The following is an 18,264-nucleotide window of genomic DNA, read 5'->3' as shown; positions in this document are numbered from 1 at the left end:
GGAATCTTCATTCTATGCGATTATCTTGTAGTATGTATGCTTCATTCGTCCATTAGAGATACTCGGGAGGGTAGTCTAAGGATAGGATCTAGGCTTGGGAAGGTCAGGTTAGAATCTAGGCTCCGGAGAGTCAGATTAGAACGCATAATCAAGAGATAGGAGCTCAGGAATAAGCACTATTTATTATCAACGCATCGCATGCATCCTAGAGATAGGATATGATTGTATGCGGTTACCTTGCTTTATGAATTTTGCATCATTGTATAGGACAAGAGTAGAGACTTAGGGATAAGCTCTATGGACACTTTTGCATTCAACACATGCGTCCTAGACTTAGGAGCATCGCATTTGCATTGGAAAATAACTTGCCGTGCATGGTTGTAGCATGATCGCATAGTCTGACGCATTCCCAAGTAATGTTAGCTAAAGATCTTCTCAACCCGTTCATCGCATACTCAGTGAATCTATTACACAACTGACTTTTCTCAAATCCGTCGCATTTGTTATTTTTCATTAACGCAATCAACAACAAACCAATAATTAATTGAGTTACTGGTTACCACAAAGTTTTCATAAAAATTACCAAGAAACTCAGTGGAATTTACACTTGGATTCTGCTGAGGAAACTTGAGTGCACAATGCAATTTCATCAATGCATATCATCCACATTTCCACTTCATAAAATTAAGCATCAGTTAACATGTAAAATATAGTTATTTTCAAGTCCTATGAATGGGCTACACATTCTGGGTTTGATTATCAAGGAATACAATTTTTAAATTTTTATTTTTTATATTTCATTATTTTTTGTATTAATTTGGCTATTGCTTTTACATTTCTTTCTTTCTTTTATATAATTTTTTTCTTTTACATTTATTTCTTTCTTCTATTTTCTTTATTTTAAACATTTTTATATTTATATGTTTAATTTAATTTTGAATTTTAAATTTTTCAATATCTAAATTTATATATTATTTTCATTTTCAAATTGCAAATTTGAAATATGTATATTTAAATAGTTTTTGAATTTTGAATTTTAAATTTTGCAATATGCATGTTTATATATTATTTTAAATTTAAATGTATTATTTTTACATTAAAAAATGGTTAGAATTTTGTAATATATAATTCTTTTACTAGGACATTCAATTAGGTTCACTTTGATATTTTACAACCACGACATTACATAATAATATAAACATCGAATTTAAGTCGACATCATTTACTACAAATGAATTGAGTGAAAAATAATATTTCAGATCAAATTTTAGCACCATATGAATGATAGAAACAATTTTATGATAGTTATTAAGATTGATTGGGACTTAAGTGTATTTGATCATGTAAATGTTTTATAATTATTTTTTATAATTTAATACATACTATATGTTTTTTTTATTTTACATAATTAAATTATATTTAAACTATAAAAAAGAAAAAACGCTAAGAAAAAATAAAAGAAAGAAATGATCGCCATAGGAATTTATGGTGGTGGTTGGAGTTGGCCATTAGTGGTAATGGTCGTAGGTGGTGATAGTCGCTAGAGTTGACGAGCAGCGATGACCACCAGTGGCCACTGGTGGTTATAGTTGGAGGTGGCCAGAGTTGGGTGGCGGCTATGGTCAGAGATGGTGGCCAGTGCCAGAAAAAAAAAGTAAAGAAAAAATGAGAAATGAGAAGCAAAAAATAGTTATCAAACACATTCTTGTTTTTGTTTCTTTTTTTTTTTTTTTCAAGAAACAAGAAATAGAAATAGTTACCGAATATATTTCTATTTCTAGTTTTTAGAAAATAAGAAACATGGAATAAGGAACAAAAGACAGGAAACAAGAAACGGAAAATAGGAACGTTATTAAACGGGCCCTAAGTTACCCAATCTAGCATAATACAGTAACGAATGTTGAAAACCTATCAAGTAATTTCGAATCACCTTCCTCTAAATAGTACTAGAGAAGATCTTATCTGATAAATCAACTTCTATTCATCTTGGTGCTGGGTTAGAAGCAATTATTATATATTTGCTTTTGCTTAATCATAATTTTAATAAACCAATTAAACATAGAAGTGGGATAAATCTATATTATGTGGGTGAGTATTGACCATCCATGAACCATCCTCCATTTGAAGAAATGTATGATTCGGAGATTACAAGGTCAAGATTTCGGAGATTACAAGGTCAAGAATTGTCAAAACCTGCACCATCTCAAGTAGAATTCCATGTTTGTTTGCACTGTCAATCTTTCAAATAAAAATCACAAACAAAACCCGAAAAAGTCTTAACTAAAAAGATTAATTTTTTCATATTCTTAGCTAAGAGGATGAATTCAATCCCACACATTTAGTAATCATAGAGAATTAACAAAGGTTGGCAAGAATATGATGAACATAAATTTAAGAGCAGAACTTTAGAAGAAAATGATTGAACCTTCACAAGGGTACAGTCTGGAAAGGTATCATATCTATGCAAACTCTGCAACATGGAAAATAAAAGAGAACCCATTTTGTAGAGGAATTTAAACAAAACATGTATAGATGAAGAAATGAAAAAAGATGAAAAGTTGATGTGTTATTTAACCTGGGAGGGTAAATTCTTTCAATGAGTAATTCCAACTTGGGATCCACATAATAAGACTGATACACAGTTTCCATCCCAATCCAACATATCAATAAGAAATGATGTCCATCCCAATTTGCTCTGCAACAAGTTCTACAATCTTCATCCCTTCATTCATCTGTTCTTCCCTGTTTTTCAGTGAATTTTTCGCATTAAATTTCCTCAATTGCCTTTGCAAGTACTTAAATGATGTAACACACCCAAAACACTTAAAAACTTACCAAACACATTGGAGAAGTTCGCAAAACCCTCCAAATTAATATCCACGGCAGCCCTCTGTCATAGCCCTTCTTCATGTTCTTCATCTTCTTCTACATAAAATGCTGAGACAAAATTAGAAAGAGCAGGAGAGAGAGAGAGATTATTGGAGAAAATTTGATGCAAGTCTGAAAAATTGGAAATTCAAAATTTCACAGAGAAGAGGCTTTCTTTCTTCTCATAGGTGCTTCTGAAAATCTCCATGGATTTGAAGAAGATGACATCAAAACACGACGACAATTGGCATGAGTAGAGGTTTGGGGGTGCCTCCCCCGATTTTTCATCTCTTTAAGATATGAAACCCTAAAAAAATAAACAACAATTCACTTGACGTGTATAAAGCATCATGTAAAAACATAAAGAAACAAATCTATAAATTTCCACCAATCTCCATTTTTTTTTCCATTATTCTGGATGTTATTCATCAAATTTACATGCTACTTGACTTTTTTTTTTTTTTTTAAAAAAACATTGTTACGGAAAGAATCGAAGACAAGAAAACAAGATAACATGCAGTTGAAACGTTGTCATCTTCTTTCTGTTATATTGTTGTAACCACCAGAGCTTCATCGTTGACCTTGAGCGCCTATGTATAAAAGGAAAATGAATGTGAGAAGAACGTAAGAAAAAAAGGAGAGAGAGCAAGGAATTCATTTTGTAATAACTTTGAAGAAGAAGTAATAAAAGAGACCCTCCCGATTTGCACAATGAATGTAGGGCTTTAGCCGAACCACTTAAACTCTTGTGTTCTTTCTTTCTTACTCTACGATCATTTAGCATTTACTTAAGTATCGTTTATATGATCGCATAGTTTCTATCGCATCGTGTACATGATCATTTAGCTCCGCATCTAATCGTCTATATGATCCTCTAACTCTTCAGTTGTTGCCTATACAATCATTTAGCTCTAATCAACTGTCGTCTACACAATCATCTAGTGCTTCGTTTTATCGTTTACATAATTGAACTATCGTCTAGTTCTTTGGAGCTTCCTCCACACGATTGAGCTCCCATCGGGTAAACAACATAAGAGTTTTCAAGTCGTAAGCATACAGCCTCCCTTAAGTCTTGACCGTTAATTTTGAGTAGTTTGTGACTGTGAACGAGAAGATCATAGTTATCTCGGACAAGTGGTATCAGAGATCAGTGAACAGTTCAAGATAGATCCAAGATTTGAATTCTTACATTCTTCTAATCAGATAAGCCAATCTTGAAAATTATGAATGGCTACTACCCGGCATGAAATAGAGAAGTTTGATGGAAAGACAGACTTTGAACTATGAAAGTGAAGATTAAGGTATTATTGGGACACCAAAAGGCTCTTCTAGCAATTACAGACCCTACAAAATACTCTGAAACACTCACCGGAGCAAAAAAAGAGACAGTTGAGGTAAACGCTTATGGAACCATTGTCTTGAATGTCATAGATAGTGTTTTAAGATAGATTGTTGACCAACCTACTACTTATGCCATCTGGAACAAACTGAATGAGATTTATCTCGACAAAGATCTGCCTAACAAAGCTTGCATGAGGTAAATACTTTTCACATACAAGATGGATGCTTCAAAGTCCTTCACTGATAATTTGAACGAGTTTAAGAGACCGTCTTCAGAATTCAGATCAATAGGAGACAATATTAGGGAAGAAAATAAGGCTTTCATATTGCTTAACTCTCTACCAAAATCATTCAAAGATATCAAGACAACCATGAAGTATGGTAGAGAAAGAATAACAACGGAAGTAATCATATCAGCAGTAAGAGTTAGAGAACTAGAGTTACATATGAGCAAGAAAGATTAGAAAGGAGGTGAAGGCTTGTTATCAAAGGGAAAACAAAGAAAAACGGGAAGGGGAACAAAATGGTGGCGACAAGTCTTAGATTAAGTGCCATTTTTGCTACAAGATGGGACACATGAAGAAGGACTACTATGCCTTGAAAAGGAAGCTAAACCAATAGAACAAGGGTGGACAACGAACCGAGGCTGCTGTGAGGGAGAATTCCCTTCTGTATTCCGATGCATTGGCTGCAACTGAAGAATGTGGAGAGCATAATACTATGGAGACTCAAGACTGGGTGATAGATTATGGTTGTTCAGTCCATATGACACCATCTAAAGGATGGTTGTGTACCTACAAGAAGTGGGATGGAGGGCTGATCTAAATGGGAAATAACAATACCTGCAAGGCTGTTGGAATAGGGTCTGTATCCTTAAAGATGCTAGATGGTTCAGTGAAGTTGATTAGAAATGTGAGGCAGTTCCTACATTAAAGAGAAATCTTCTATCATTGGGGATGTTTGATGTTATTGGTTGTGAGTGTAGAGGTGTTGGAGGCACATTTGAAATAATTAAAGACTCAAAAGTAGTATTCGTGGCAACCAATGTGAATGACTTGTATGTCATTAAAGATGTGCAAATGGCACGTTCAGCTTGATGGCAATTGATGAAGATGTTGGGGTTGATGCCCTAAACTCTCGTAGAGTCCTGTAGTTTATAAACACATGTATGAACAAACTCTTGTAATGTAGTGATATGAGATATTTTCTTTACTATTGTCTATGAATATGAGATATTTTATTTGCATTTACCACAAACCAATAAACTAAGATCCTTGGTTGTCGTTGTAACTTAAGCATGTATGTGGAGACACACAAGTGGATCATGCCTTAAGTGATAACCAAAATGCTGTGTAGTATATGGATATAGGAGGGAAACCTTAACCTAGTGACACTACGAATACGACCCGCTTTATAGATAGTTACAAGTGTTGTGATGTACTATAGATGGTCAGATCCTGATCATTCATGTGGAGACATGTGAGAGGAAGTATCCCATACAAATGAGTTTGTATAAGGCCAGACTACGAAGTGTTTAGTCTCGTTATATAACGTTGTTTACGACAGAGACTTTCATTTCACTAGGATGACCATAGGTAACATGACCTTAATCTTGAGTGAGTTGGGAACTCTTTCCTATGAGAGTGGTTCTTTGATTTGCATGGGTACGAGTGGCCAGATTGCTGACTTAAACCTACCACTTTGGGGATTCATCTGATTGGGGAGCTGGGAACTCAATTACACAAGATGGAATTCACTCCTTCCTTGAAGCGGGGGTAAGTAGATAGATTGCTCCTTTAAGGGCTGATTCTAGGGTTTGAACAAAATGGCGCTGAAAACGTTCTCATGGTCCAAGAGGTGTCCACTCATAATAGAACTATGATGTATTGTTCATTAGAGGAATCAGTGGTACTTATGGAGTTAGATGTAACTACAGGGCAAAACGGTAAATTGGCCCAGTTGTACTTATGAGCGATTTGTGAAGGGTTATCATACTGTTGACTGATTATATCTGATGGACACAGAAATATATCTATAGTGCAAAGAGTACAGCTGTCGGTCTTTAGTGGAGTGCCCGACAGTTAATGGATGGTGGATCTCATGACTAAAAAGTTTATTCAGCTATTTAGGTACCTTAGAGCTCCAAGCTACAGGTCCATAAGGTCCCCTTGGTAGCTAAATAGATTCAAGTTGAGAATCAGTTTTTGGGTCAGTTTAAAGTGTTCAAATTGACAAGAAGGAGTTTGATTATATATGATATGATTAAACTGGTTCTGTTATATGTGATATAATCGATATGATGTATGAGATACATTAATTGGAGGAATTTGATATAAATATGATTTATATCAACTAAAGAAGAAAAGGACTATGGTTTAAATGTTACATATGATGTGATATTAAAACTATAGGTTATAGATATAGTATGATAAGTTAGTTATTATATTTATTTATAATTAAAATAATTATACGATAATTGTGAGTGGTTTCTTTTTTAACCGTGCGTAAAAGCGGAAGGTTATGTTCATTTTTCATAACTAAAGGATAAAATGAAAAATGCTTTCATTTTGTAAAGAATCGCTTCATTAAGAGCATTACTAATCTGTATAAATTAATTTAATAAATTAATTTTCTAATAAAATTAATAAATAATTGTATAAATAATCATTTAAATAATTCTAATTAATTTAATATCAAATATTAAATTAATTTTTACACAAATCTATTTTTATATATATTTAAATCATATTTAAATATAAATTCTCCTATTTCGTTTAATTCTAATCTGAACATTTCAAATTACCTTCTCAAGCTACTCTAAAGCTTATCCATTTATGAGCTAGTACGGGGCCTTATAAACCTACAGATCATGGGCTTCAACAATCCGAGATTAATTGACTAAACTCATTAGACCAAATTAACCCCCATTCGTTAACTAATGGGTCACTTCACTATAGCCTATATCCACTTGATATAACCATAATCAGTAAATTGATCATCCACAGGTTGTCCGTAATCAAAGCTAGGTCAAGATAACCGTTTTACCCTTGTGAATATATATTGTTCCTTAAGTTTCCACTAACCCTCTAATGAACGATTTTGATTCACAATCCCTATGAATCAAATCCTTTCTCTATCATGAGAAGGCAGGGCCCCGATTGTTCAAGACCTGGAATCAATACTTAAGAGAACAACCTATTTGCTAACCCTAAATCGGGTAGGAGCGAATTCCATCTTGCAGGGCTATGTCCCTAGCTATTCATCCGGTCTTATCCCCAAAACGGGTGGCCTATTGAGCAATGTTGTTGGACTACTCTCACNCATCTTGCAGGGCTATGTCCCTAGCTATTCATCCGGTCTTATCCCCAAAACGGGAGGCTTATTGACCATTTCTGTTGGACTACTCTCACCGTTTGCAGATCTAAGGATAATCTTGAACAAGTAGGAGTTCATAGCTAGCTCAGGATTAAGATCTAGTTCACCTAGGTTATTTAATAAATGAAATAGTTAGTTTTAATAGTAAACGGTCGTTATAAAGAAAAGTGACTATTTTCGTGGTCCAGTCTATATGCAAACTCATTGCATAGGATGCCCCCACTCACATGTCTCAACATGAACGATCTGCGGATCACATCGTTTGTAGCACTTTACAACTTCTTTTAACAACTACAGAGTGGGCCGCATCTAATAGTGTTACTAGGATGAGATACCCAACTTCATCCATATACTTATTAGACCATTTAGGCTATATACTGATAACTTGATCCTGTTTATGTCACTAGATAAAGTTACAGTATTCAGACTATATCCATGGATATGTTTATTGGATTTTCATAATAGAATGCATGATCAACAACTTATTATTATTGATAAATAGAATGTTTAACACGAACTGCGAGTTCTAAGACATTCCCAACAACAAGGTAGACGCACATGTACTAAACGATCGTGTAGCTCAAGAAGCTTCATCGCTCAGTTATTGACTACACGATCGTGGAAAAATGCTTAGCGCTTGTACTGTGATTGTCTAGACAATCATGCTTCACTGCATCATAGTAATCTACACGATCGTTTAGACTTGCGATTGTTTAAATTTAGTGCGCTAAACGATTGAGTAGCCTTCATGCTTCATTACATAGTCAAACATACTCGATCGTAGCTAAGCGATTGTGGTTACTCGCCCAATTTACTAAACGATCAGGAAGAATTCTTCGCTCGGGCGGTTCAAGATCCAGTTTGTTTGTGAACCAGTTTGCTCGATAGTTTTATGTAATAGATAGAATTTAATTTCCATTTTTTAGGCTAATCATCTTGGTCCATTAGTTTTGTGAATGTACATAAGATGCATATTTTATTAGGTACATAAAATACATTCCTAAGTAAGATAAAAGAGTCTCCAGAAAATAACTTGACATCTCCCACTGCTTCAGTCGAAATGACTTTACCCGTTCCCACCTTGAAAGTCATCTCTTGTTCAAAAAGTCTTCTCCAAGAATTAGTTTCTTGTAGAAATGTCCAAACATGATTAGCGGCGCCTGAATCCAATATCTAGGTAAGGTGAGTATTCTCCACTAGACATGTTTCAACAACTAGTTAATCAGATTTACCTTGTTTTGCCTTTTCTACTTTCTGCTCAGCTAAATACTTTGGGTAGTTTCGTTTCCAGTGCCCAACTTCTCCACAATGGAAAAATTTTCCTTTGGGAGTTTTGTTGTTTTTCTTAGCAATGGCTTTATTTTTCCCTTTTCCTTTCTTCTTCATTTGTATGGTTCTGTCTTTAGAAGAAGAAGGACCAGAATTCTTATCATCAGTGAGTTTCGTTCCAGATGTAGACCCTTTATAAAAATTCTTAGGATTTAAAATAACATTTGTTTATTTTTCCATCAGTTTCATCATTGATTGATAAGTCTGTAACTCATTCAACAATGCGGTCAAATTATAAGTGATTTTGTTCATAACAACATTTGTTCTTAACGGTAGATAATTCTCCAGGAGAGATTCCAGTATCATACTTACTTGACTCGTCTCATCTATCATCACCCCGTGAGCCTCTACAACATTAAAATGAACTATCATATCGAGAACATGTTCTCTTACGTTGGTTCCATCTTTCATGCGCATAACATAGACATACTTAATGGCTTCATGTCTAATAGAGGATGACGGCTGCCCGAACATTTCCTATAATGATGCCATTATCTCACAAGAGGTAGGCATGACCTCATGCTTCTTATTAAGTACATCAGATATACTCGTTGAGATATAGGCTCGAGCTTTCTCATTTTCCCTTACCCACCTGTCATAGACGTCCTGAACATTTCGATTAGCTGTTAAACTGGGAACCGGAGGACATTCCTCCATCAACACAACCCTTAGATCATCCACAACTAATATCGTATTGATGTTTGATTTCCAGTTCGAATATCCCTCACCATTAAATCTATCAGAAGCTAGCAATTGTATGATTGAGTTCGATATTGTTGAAACATTTTAAGCAAACATTATTAAAAATACATCTAAATCAATTTTTTTAGCAAAGATAATAAAATATCCAATAAATCTTTATTTATTTACAACGGTACTTTAGTGATTTAGAATAGTTGCTACTGAGGGGTAGTCAAGAATTCCTTAACAAAAGCAAGATAGTTTTTGACCAAATACTATCTCCAGAATAACTCATATTTCGATAGTTCTTTTGGTTATCATTTTCATTCAAGCTCTTTACTAACAATGAGTAATTCTTGTAAGTGTAACCTGTTATTTTTCAGATCTTTACTAACAATTAGTTATTCTTGTAAGTGTAACCCGTGATAAACTATTTTAATACCTCACATCGTTCAAGCAAGCTCATAAAAAGAGTTAACAACGCTCAATCTGTCGGTCATAATCCCCAGGTAGGAGGTGTTCCATAAACTGTCAACTTAAGTACCCCTAGCCTTAGACAGGTTTATGAACCGATATGAGTTTGTAACCGAATTTTATAAGGTAACAATCTATTTTAACGATTAAAACTAGATGTTAACCTAAGTGAGCATGCAACTTTTCTTTGAACAAAATTTTAGACATGCTAAACATCCACAACATTGAACAAAAGCATTCAATATCTAATATAACCATTATATTAAATATAACGGTAACATGCATACTATATAGTATAACATTTATAACATACTTTCAATGTATGTAACATGCTTCCTACAGTGGGGTTTTAAATCTACATAGCATACTGTACGCATATACATGAATTATTTAATTATTACATATATCACATGCATAAACAATTAAATACTAACCGATATGGTTTTAGTTTGGCATAAACAAGAAAACGGATGCCTAACTATTACAAACAGCTTCAAAACCATCTTTGTATCGCTCGAACCGCTTCAAACCGAACCCAAACATCTTAAACCGGATTGGATAAGTTTGAACTGGACCAACAAAGTCTGAATCGAACCAGCCAAAAACATTTTGAGGCTGAACTAGATTGGACCTCGAGAAAACCAGTAGAACTGGCTGCTCTCGTCCCAAACTCAAAATCTCATTAAGGCTGATCATGTAACACTGAACGCTATCATCTAACACCATCGCCTAGTGTTGGGCAGAGGTACACGATCACTTAGCTCCAGAATAACTCATATTTAGCTCGCGCCGTAGCTACACGATTGTAATTAGAATTCTTATAATCATGTAGCAAACAACTTATGATGTTGATGATGTATGCGCTTTGCGATAATGATAATATGCGATACTAAGTTTTAAAATGATGTACGCAGTGATGCTTAGATGCTTTCGTAGTATGTGTTCGTGTAGTGTTCGCGTGTCACAAGTTTTCTTACGCTGGAACCAAGTATAATTCCAACGCAAGTTTCTTAGAGTTATCTGAGGTCGAACACGGGGATTGCAGAGATTAATGCGATACTAATGTGGTATATGCGACCGGGAAAACAAAATAATAATGAATTGTGTAGTTCGATAATAAAATGCGGTAAAAGTAAAATGCGATAAAGAATAGAATGCGATGACGAAATAAAAAGCGATGATAAAATAAATTACGGTGATAAATAAAGTGTGGTAATAAACAAATGAATAAACCAATTAAATATACAAATTGAGGACTGGCTGTGAAGATGTGCAAAAGTATCTGATGAATGCGATGGCTGTTGCCACTTTTTATATCGTGAATGAAATGCGATGCTTATGCAATGCAATACTACTAGTTATTGTGCGATATTTATGATGATTAGGTAGTATGCCTTGCTGTGTCAACCAAGTGTGATGACTAGTTATTGTGCGATATTTATGATGATAAGTTTCCTTATGATGAAACCAAGTGTAATTCCATCACAAGTTTCTCGGTATGATCTGAGATCGAACACGGGGAAATTATGTTACCGGTTTAATGCAGTGTTTTCATGATGTTATGCGACCAGTTTTTCAATTCCTTAAGTTGTGTGTGTAATATACAAAAGAAATAAAATAACAGGAAAGTAAAGTAAAGCAGTAAAAATACAGTAAACCTAAACTAGATGTATTTGATACAGGCGCAATTTACAAGATACTAAGAGTTGGGCTAGCTGTGAAGTCTGTGCAAGGACGTGGATTGCGATGGCAAGACTTATGGTGAGAAAAGAAAAGAAAGACAAGTATACAAATCATCACAAGTTCTTAATGAAAGTAAAGAGACAAATACTGTTTCGCTCTTCTCATGGCGTACAACTCTCAGTGATTGGTCGCGTTTCCCACATGTCTGTGTAGAAACTATAGTTAAACGTAATGAACGAAGGTTGCTTCCATGTCTGGAAGTACTTCTCACTTTAGTTAATGCACTCTCCTGACCTTCTCTCGGTAGATCAGAATGACATCTTAACTTCTGCTCTCACAGGTGAAGATGTTGTCCAACATGTTTTAGCTAAACGTATTACATAACTTTAATTTACATTCAGTTTCAGGATGTTTATAGCACTCATCGAAGGATTAAGAAAACATTTTGAAGACAGTGTATAATGGGTGAATGGCGAAAGACAGAATATGATATGTGATAATAATCAAAACAACTAATATTTCTATTAACCGTTTGATACATGATGAAGGAACACATAGATGAGAAAGACATGGAATACAAAGAAAGGGTAGAGTAGAGACGATCAGTGCCAATGTCTTGGTCACTGATCGGTGGAGATCTGCTTGCCGATTGTGGTTGACAAGATGATAGGAAGAGCTTCCCTCTCAGGCTGGCTCTCTGGTAGTAGAGTCCTTGAACGGAGCTTCGCTGGAGGATGGTGATTGATAGGCTATGAGATTACACCTTTCGACCTTATCTCTTCTTCTTCCCGGATCTAACTTTGAAGCACTCAGCTAAGCTCTCTTCTCTTTGCAGCACTTTGCCCAACACCAAATAGCATAATTTTCTCTGAATTCGCTGGGGTATTTATAGGCACGATTCCATTGACTCCTGCCAAGTGGTCCCCACATTGGGTTATGGAAATTTCGAAGATGGAGGGATTTTATTCCTTTTATTATGCAATCAGACCGTCAGATTTGCACAGCCGTTAGCTGCACATGTGTCGTGATTTCATGCACTTACGCTGCTCATTTACATCACTTGATCGTTGGTCCGCATGTGGTGTTCATTTTTTTACCGCATGCAGTCGTCACAAGAATCAGGATCGATTATCGCCTTGCACCATTTCTTTAGTGATTATCTTGTGCGTTGAAGTTTGCTAGGTGCAATGGTGATAGAGATGCATTGATGAAGTTCTCACGAGCATTGGGCGCAAGCAGTGACTTTGATCTTCCTGCAAAACAGAATCAATTTTCGCCATATTCTCCATCTTTTGGCATTAGTGGGATTTAGTGCAAGCATTTGAAATTGTTAACAAACTAAGTTAATTTTCATACAATTAGTGCATAATCCTTCACTTTTGGCCACAATATCTAGATAAGGTGACATAAATAACTTGTATTTCTACAAGTTATCAGTGGCAAGTCTTATGAAATCAGTCAGAAAGAGAATGGGTTGAGGGAAAGAACATTGCAAGTTCGTCAATCTTATTGAGGACGCAACTAAGGTTTTTCTTTCCCTTAGCTTACATCTTTTAGTGATCGGCCACGTTCCTATATGTCTATGGTGAAACAAGGATGAACGTGATGAACGCAAGGTTGTTTTCATCTCTTGAAATACTTCTCACTTTAGTTAACGCATTCTTCCAACCTTCTTTCGAGAGGCGGAATAACATCTTCACTTCTGCTCTCATAGGTGAAGATGCCGTTGAGCATGCTTTAGCTAAACTCAGCCGATTTCTTCAACAAAGATTAACTCACCCGCTTAATCCTTCCCCTTTACCCTGGAGGATTAGTTACACATGGTGAAGGAAATGGATGATGAATGTATGGTGAAGAACAAAGAGATGATGAAGATGAATACGATAATGATATTAAAATCTAAAGATAAGCATTTTTTACAGATAGTGAATGAAAGATTAGAGATGAACAAAGTAGATGAATAGAAAATGAGAACAAATACGGAAAGTGGGTCAATGTCTTGGCACGGATTTCGATCGGAGACGATGTGCTTGCCAACGTGTGGGAGGAATGTAGTGGAGAACTTCCTTCTCAGGCTTGTTTTCTAGGTAGAAGTGATCTTTGCACAGAGCTTCTCTTCGGGAATAGGAATGATTTACTTGTTCCAGAGACTTCCCTTTCGATCTTGTCTCTTCTTTCTCCCCAGATTTTCTCTAAGTTGTCTCTTCAGACCAGCCTGCTCTCTTTGAAATTGATGTTGCTATTTATAGACCTTGGCACCTTCTGCATCAGTGGTCCCACTCTGAAAAGCTGATTTTTTCCTACCATGGCTTGGTGGATACGTCCGCTCTGCTCCACATTTAATGTGTCAGAATCGTACAACAGAAAAGCTGTACAATTTCAGAAGTCCTTGCAAATGCGCCGCTCTTTACATATACGATTGATTGCCGCATGCAGTGTAATTTCTTTGATCATTTTATTGATTGCCACATGTGGTGCAGATGCGTTGATCGTTTGCGTCCATGATCGATCGTCGCATGCGCTGCAATTGCGTTGTTCTTTTTCGTTCTTGATCGATTGCCACATGCGGTGATAATTCGTTGTTCTTTCTTTGTCCTCGATCAGTTGTCGCATGCGGTGACCTGTTTCCTGCAAAACAAAGACTTAGACATTCCATTTTCCCATTGCAATGGGGTTAGCAGGTGTGCTTACCACATTTTACAATTTTCGCATTTCTAAGCCAATTTCTATACGGTCGATGCAACTTTTCCTTTCTTTTTGCTGCATAATCTAAATAAAACGGTATAAATAACTTGTATTTCTACAAGTTATTAACGATCGTGTAGTGCCATCATATAGCATTTCCAACGCATCGTTTAGTTCCCACGCAAAGCTACACGATCATGTAGTGCTATCGTATAGCATTTCAACGCATCGTTTAACTCTCGCAGGTACACGATCTTCTAGCGTTCACCATCACAACGACCAGCGCCCATAGCTATACGATCGTCTAGATTTTCTTCACATCTTGTAACGCTAAAGCTAGACGATCATTTAGCATTTAAGCCACAACGACGATTTTGAGCATAAGCTGAAAAATTGGAATTGCAGCTTGACCTTCTCGCTTGTTTCTTCAATTAAAACTAAATTTCAACTCTAATGACTCCAAATAAATTATAGACTCTTGATAACACATATAAGCTCGTGAATCAAGAGCCAATTGCAAATTTGATCAAGAATTTAAAGAGAGAAATAAAATGCCAAAAGTCAGAAAACCATATCAGTGCATCAGTTTCATATATCATATGAAAAACACCCACCACACAAAAATTAAACCGAATTGAATGCTTATATGATTCTCTGATACCAATTGTAAGAGTGTATTAACATGCAGCAGAAGCAACAAAGATCAATAAGCATTTAAATTCATTAATTTTGGCAGAAACTAAAGCATGCTCATCTAATAAAAGAGGGTTTGTAGTCATATCTTTGTAGAACTCTTCAAGATCTCGATCAATAGCAGTTGTCTTCTCCAAAACACATCGTGAACCACCTCAAGATCTTCTCCACTATCCTCTGGGAGCTTTAGAATCAGTTGTGGGACTCAAGAACAGCTTGAAGCAACGGAAAAATAGGGAGAAACTCACTGCACCAGCTTGTTTGAAGAACCTTTCTTCAACCCAAAATTTTCTCTAAAATTTCTTTTGAATGTATGCCTCAAAATCACTCCAATCTTCTTTATTTAATGCAAGTGAACATGCAAGGAAGAACACTGCATGAGTTGCATCTCATGCTTGGAGTAAATGTGAAGAAGGGAAGTGATGTTTGTGTGAGCTAGTAGAAGATGTTAATGGAAAAATCTGTTTTTCCATTTGGTGCATGTTTTGTAACTTTTCAATTTTTTCTAAATCAAATAAGATTTCAAAATAAATTTTAATTTTAAAACTGAAAACATTATCAATTTTATAAAATTAATTTTCTTAATTAATTTTCTAATAAAATTAATAAATAATTATTTAAATAATTCTAAGTATTTAATATCTAGTATTACATGAATTTTTACACAAATCTATCTTCATATATATTTAAATTATATTTAAATATAAACTCTCCTATTCCATTTAATTCTAATTTGAACGTTTCAAATTAACTTCTCAAGCTACTCTAAAGCTTATCCATTTACGAGCTAGTAGGGGGATGATACGTGGTTAATGCGATGGAATAATGGTGTAAATTGCGATGGTGGTGTATGCATTGTGCATGCAAGTTTTCTTAGCAAGATCCAAGTATAAACCCTACTAAGTTGCCTATAAACCCAGGGTCGAACACAGGGACTATGGAAACAGTATGCGATGGTGATTTCTTATAACTTTGCGATGACAAATAAAACAATGTGTTGGTTGGTATGTTTGTTTAATGTATAAATTCTATGTGGCGGAATTGAGGAAAGAGTCAATAACAATGAAAGTACAATGAGTATGCAAGGGAACAGGTTGAGAAGGGATTTAGCTAACACTTCCTAAGATTGCATTCATGTTATGCGATCATGAAACACACATACAATAGCAAGTCATCTCTCAATGCAAATGCTATAGCTCCTAGTTTTAGAATGCATGCGATGTATGCAAGGATGTCTATAGGACTTATGTCTAAGCCTCTATTCTTGTCTATGCGATGATGAATAACACATACATACACAAGGCGACCGCATACTACCATATCCTATTTCTAGGGTGCATGTTGCATGTTAGCAAACATAACTTATCTCTAAGTCTCTATCTCTTGCTTATGCGGATCTAATCTTGCTTTCTCAAGTCTAGATTCTAACCTAGCTCTCTCAAGTCTAGGTTCTTTCTTTAGACTCTCTCTCGAGTAGCTCTAAAGGGGTGACGAATGTATACATAAGACAAGATGATCGCATAAAATAAAGATCTTAGGTCTAGCTAAGTGCTTCTCAACCCATTCAGAAGTTTAGTTACTCATGCGTAATGTAAAGAGAGTGAACAAATGTAGAAATGCAGGTTCCATTCTATAAATGAAATCAAAATATAGAATGACAATGGAAAATAAAGATAGGGAGTCTGGTAGCAATTTCTTGCTTCCCAAGGCTTTTACACTGTTTTTCTCTACTCTGTTCAAAGAATATTCTTGCTTTCGTAAGAAGCGACCCTCTCTCCATTCTCAGCGCTTCTCGGCACTCTCTTGAGCTGACCAGGAACGATCTTCCGACATCTTCTCTCTTCTCTCGCCTTCTCCTTCTAAGTGTAAGAAAACTATGAACAAAGGCTAACTATATTATGTATTGTGAACTCACTATATGGCTCAGCTGGAATAGAACCGAACTGAACTCCTTTAACGAAGGTGGCCTTCAGTATTTGTCACACCCCGTCCCAGACCACCCTCCAAGCCTGGCAAAGGGTGTGACTGACAGCAGTTATCAACCTTTTGGTTGACACTTACTGCCTAATAACTCTTGCAAAAATAACTCTGATACCAATGAATAAATTCAACAACCAACTGATTAAGTAGGCCCATTTTATTACAACAATGTACATTTATACAACTCCAAGAATTAATTACAAGTTTACAACAACAACCGTAAAACCCTCCGCAAGTGTAATTGTGGCATGTGGTAGACCTTGACCTTAGCAGTACCTTGGAACTCCTCACCTTCCGCTACCCGAGGGGGGTAAAACATAAAACAAGGAAAACATGAGCTATAAAGCCCAGTGAGTGGTGCCTTTTAGATAAACAAATAACTTTGTCAACAGAAATATATTTTTAGGAAAGCAATGCATAGTCAACAAGAACATTACCACAAGTTCATTATTAATTTCCAACCAGACCGTTGGATTATCCCCAGCTCAACTGTTGGTTAAAACAAACAACCCCAGCTTGACCACTGGTTATCACATAACATTCCCAACTTTACCATTGGTTATCCCTGGCATGATCCTACATTTTCCCCAGTATTTTCACATGTATACTCAAGCAACGTATCAACGATTTCTGTGGAAACTTTCCCTGTACCCTATTATCCCGTCAATGTGCACATCGACTATTTTCCCACTAGCTATGCTTAGGTAACTTGACTATATTTCTCGCCGGTCGTCACCGACTATCATTTCTCGCCGACCAAAGCCGACTATAATTTCCCGCCAAGTACCTTTTCAAGCATTCTAACCATATATCCCGGGTACAATTCTAGTTTTCAACACAAACATACAAACAATATCTTAATAAGCATAGTAATCAGATAAACATATATCCCTGATCATGCCAATTTAACATTATCCCCTATATATATTTACCTATATATAGAAATTATATCAACAATACAACACACAATAACCACTCACCTTGGTTGGTTAGGAATTTTCTTTCCGAAGTTCCTTAGGTTTCCTTGGTTTCCCTTTCGAACCCTAAATTTCAGATTCAAATATCAGCTTAGATTACTCATAGTTCCAGACTTTATTTTAAGATACTTCCTTCTGCAAACATGTTCTAAAATATCTCAAGAATATTACCATAAAA

The 18,264-nt window shown here is 35.7% G+C and overlaps 1 long non-coding RNA gene across 2 annotated transcripts; it reads right to left on the bottom strand.

Moving 5' to 3' along the window:
• Positions 1–1,476: 1,476 nt before the first annotated feature.
• Positions 1,477–3,199, bottom strand: LOC120086841. Of its 2 annotated transcripts, XR_005484346.1 has the most exons (4): positions 2,836–3,199; positions 2,576–2,742; positions 2,426–2,470; positions 1,477–1,616 (listed from the first exon to the last, which is right to left on the bottom strand). It is a non-coding gene; the product is annotated as an uncharacterized LOC120086841 (long non-coding RNA). The 2 variants fall into 2 exon arrangements; XR_005484345.1 differs by lacking the exon at positions 1,477–1,616 and having other exon boundaries at positions 2,381–2,470.
• Positions 3,200–18,264: the final 15,065 nt, after the last annotated feature.

The sequence above is a fragment of the Benincasa hispida genome, chromosome 9, assembly GCF_009727055.1.
Source record: "Benincasa hispida cultivar B227 chromosome 9, ASM972705v1, whole genome shotgun sequence".
In the NCBI taxonomy this organism is placed as follows: Eukaryota; Viridiplantae; Streptophyta; class Magnoliopsida; order Cucurbitales; family Cucurbitaceae; genus Benincasa; species Benincasa hispida.
Note: the sequence above shows the minus strand (reverse complement) of the source record. Positions and strands in the feature narration are given on the sequence as shown.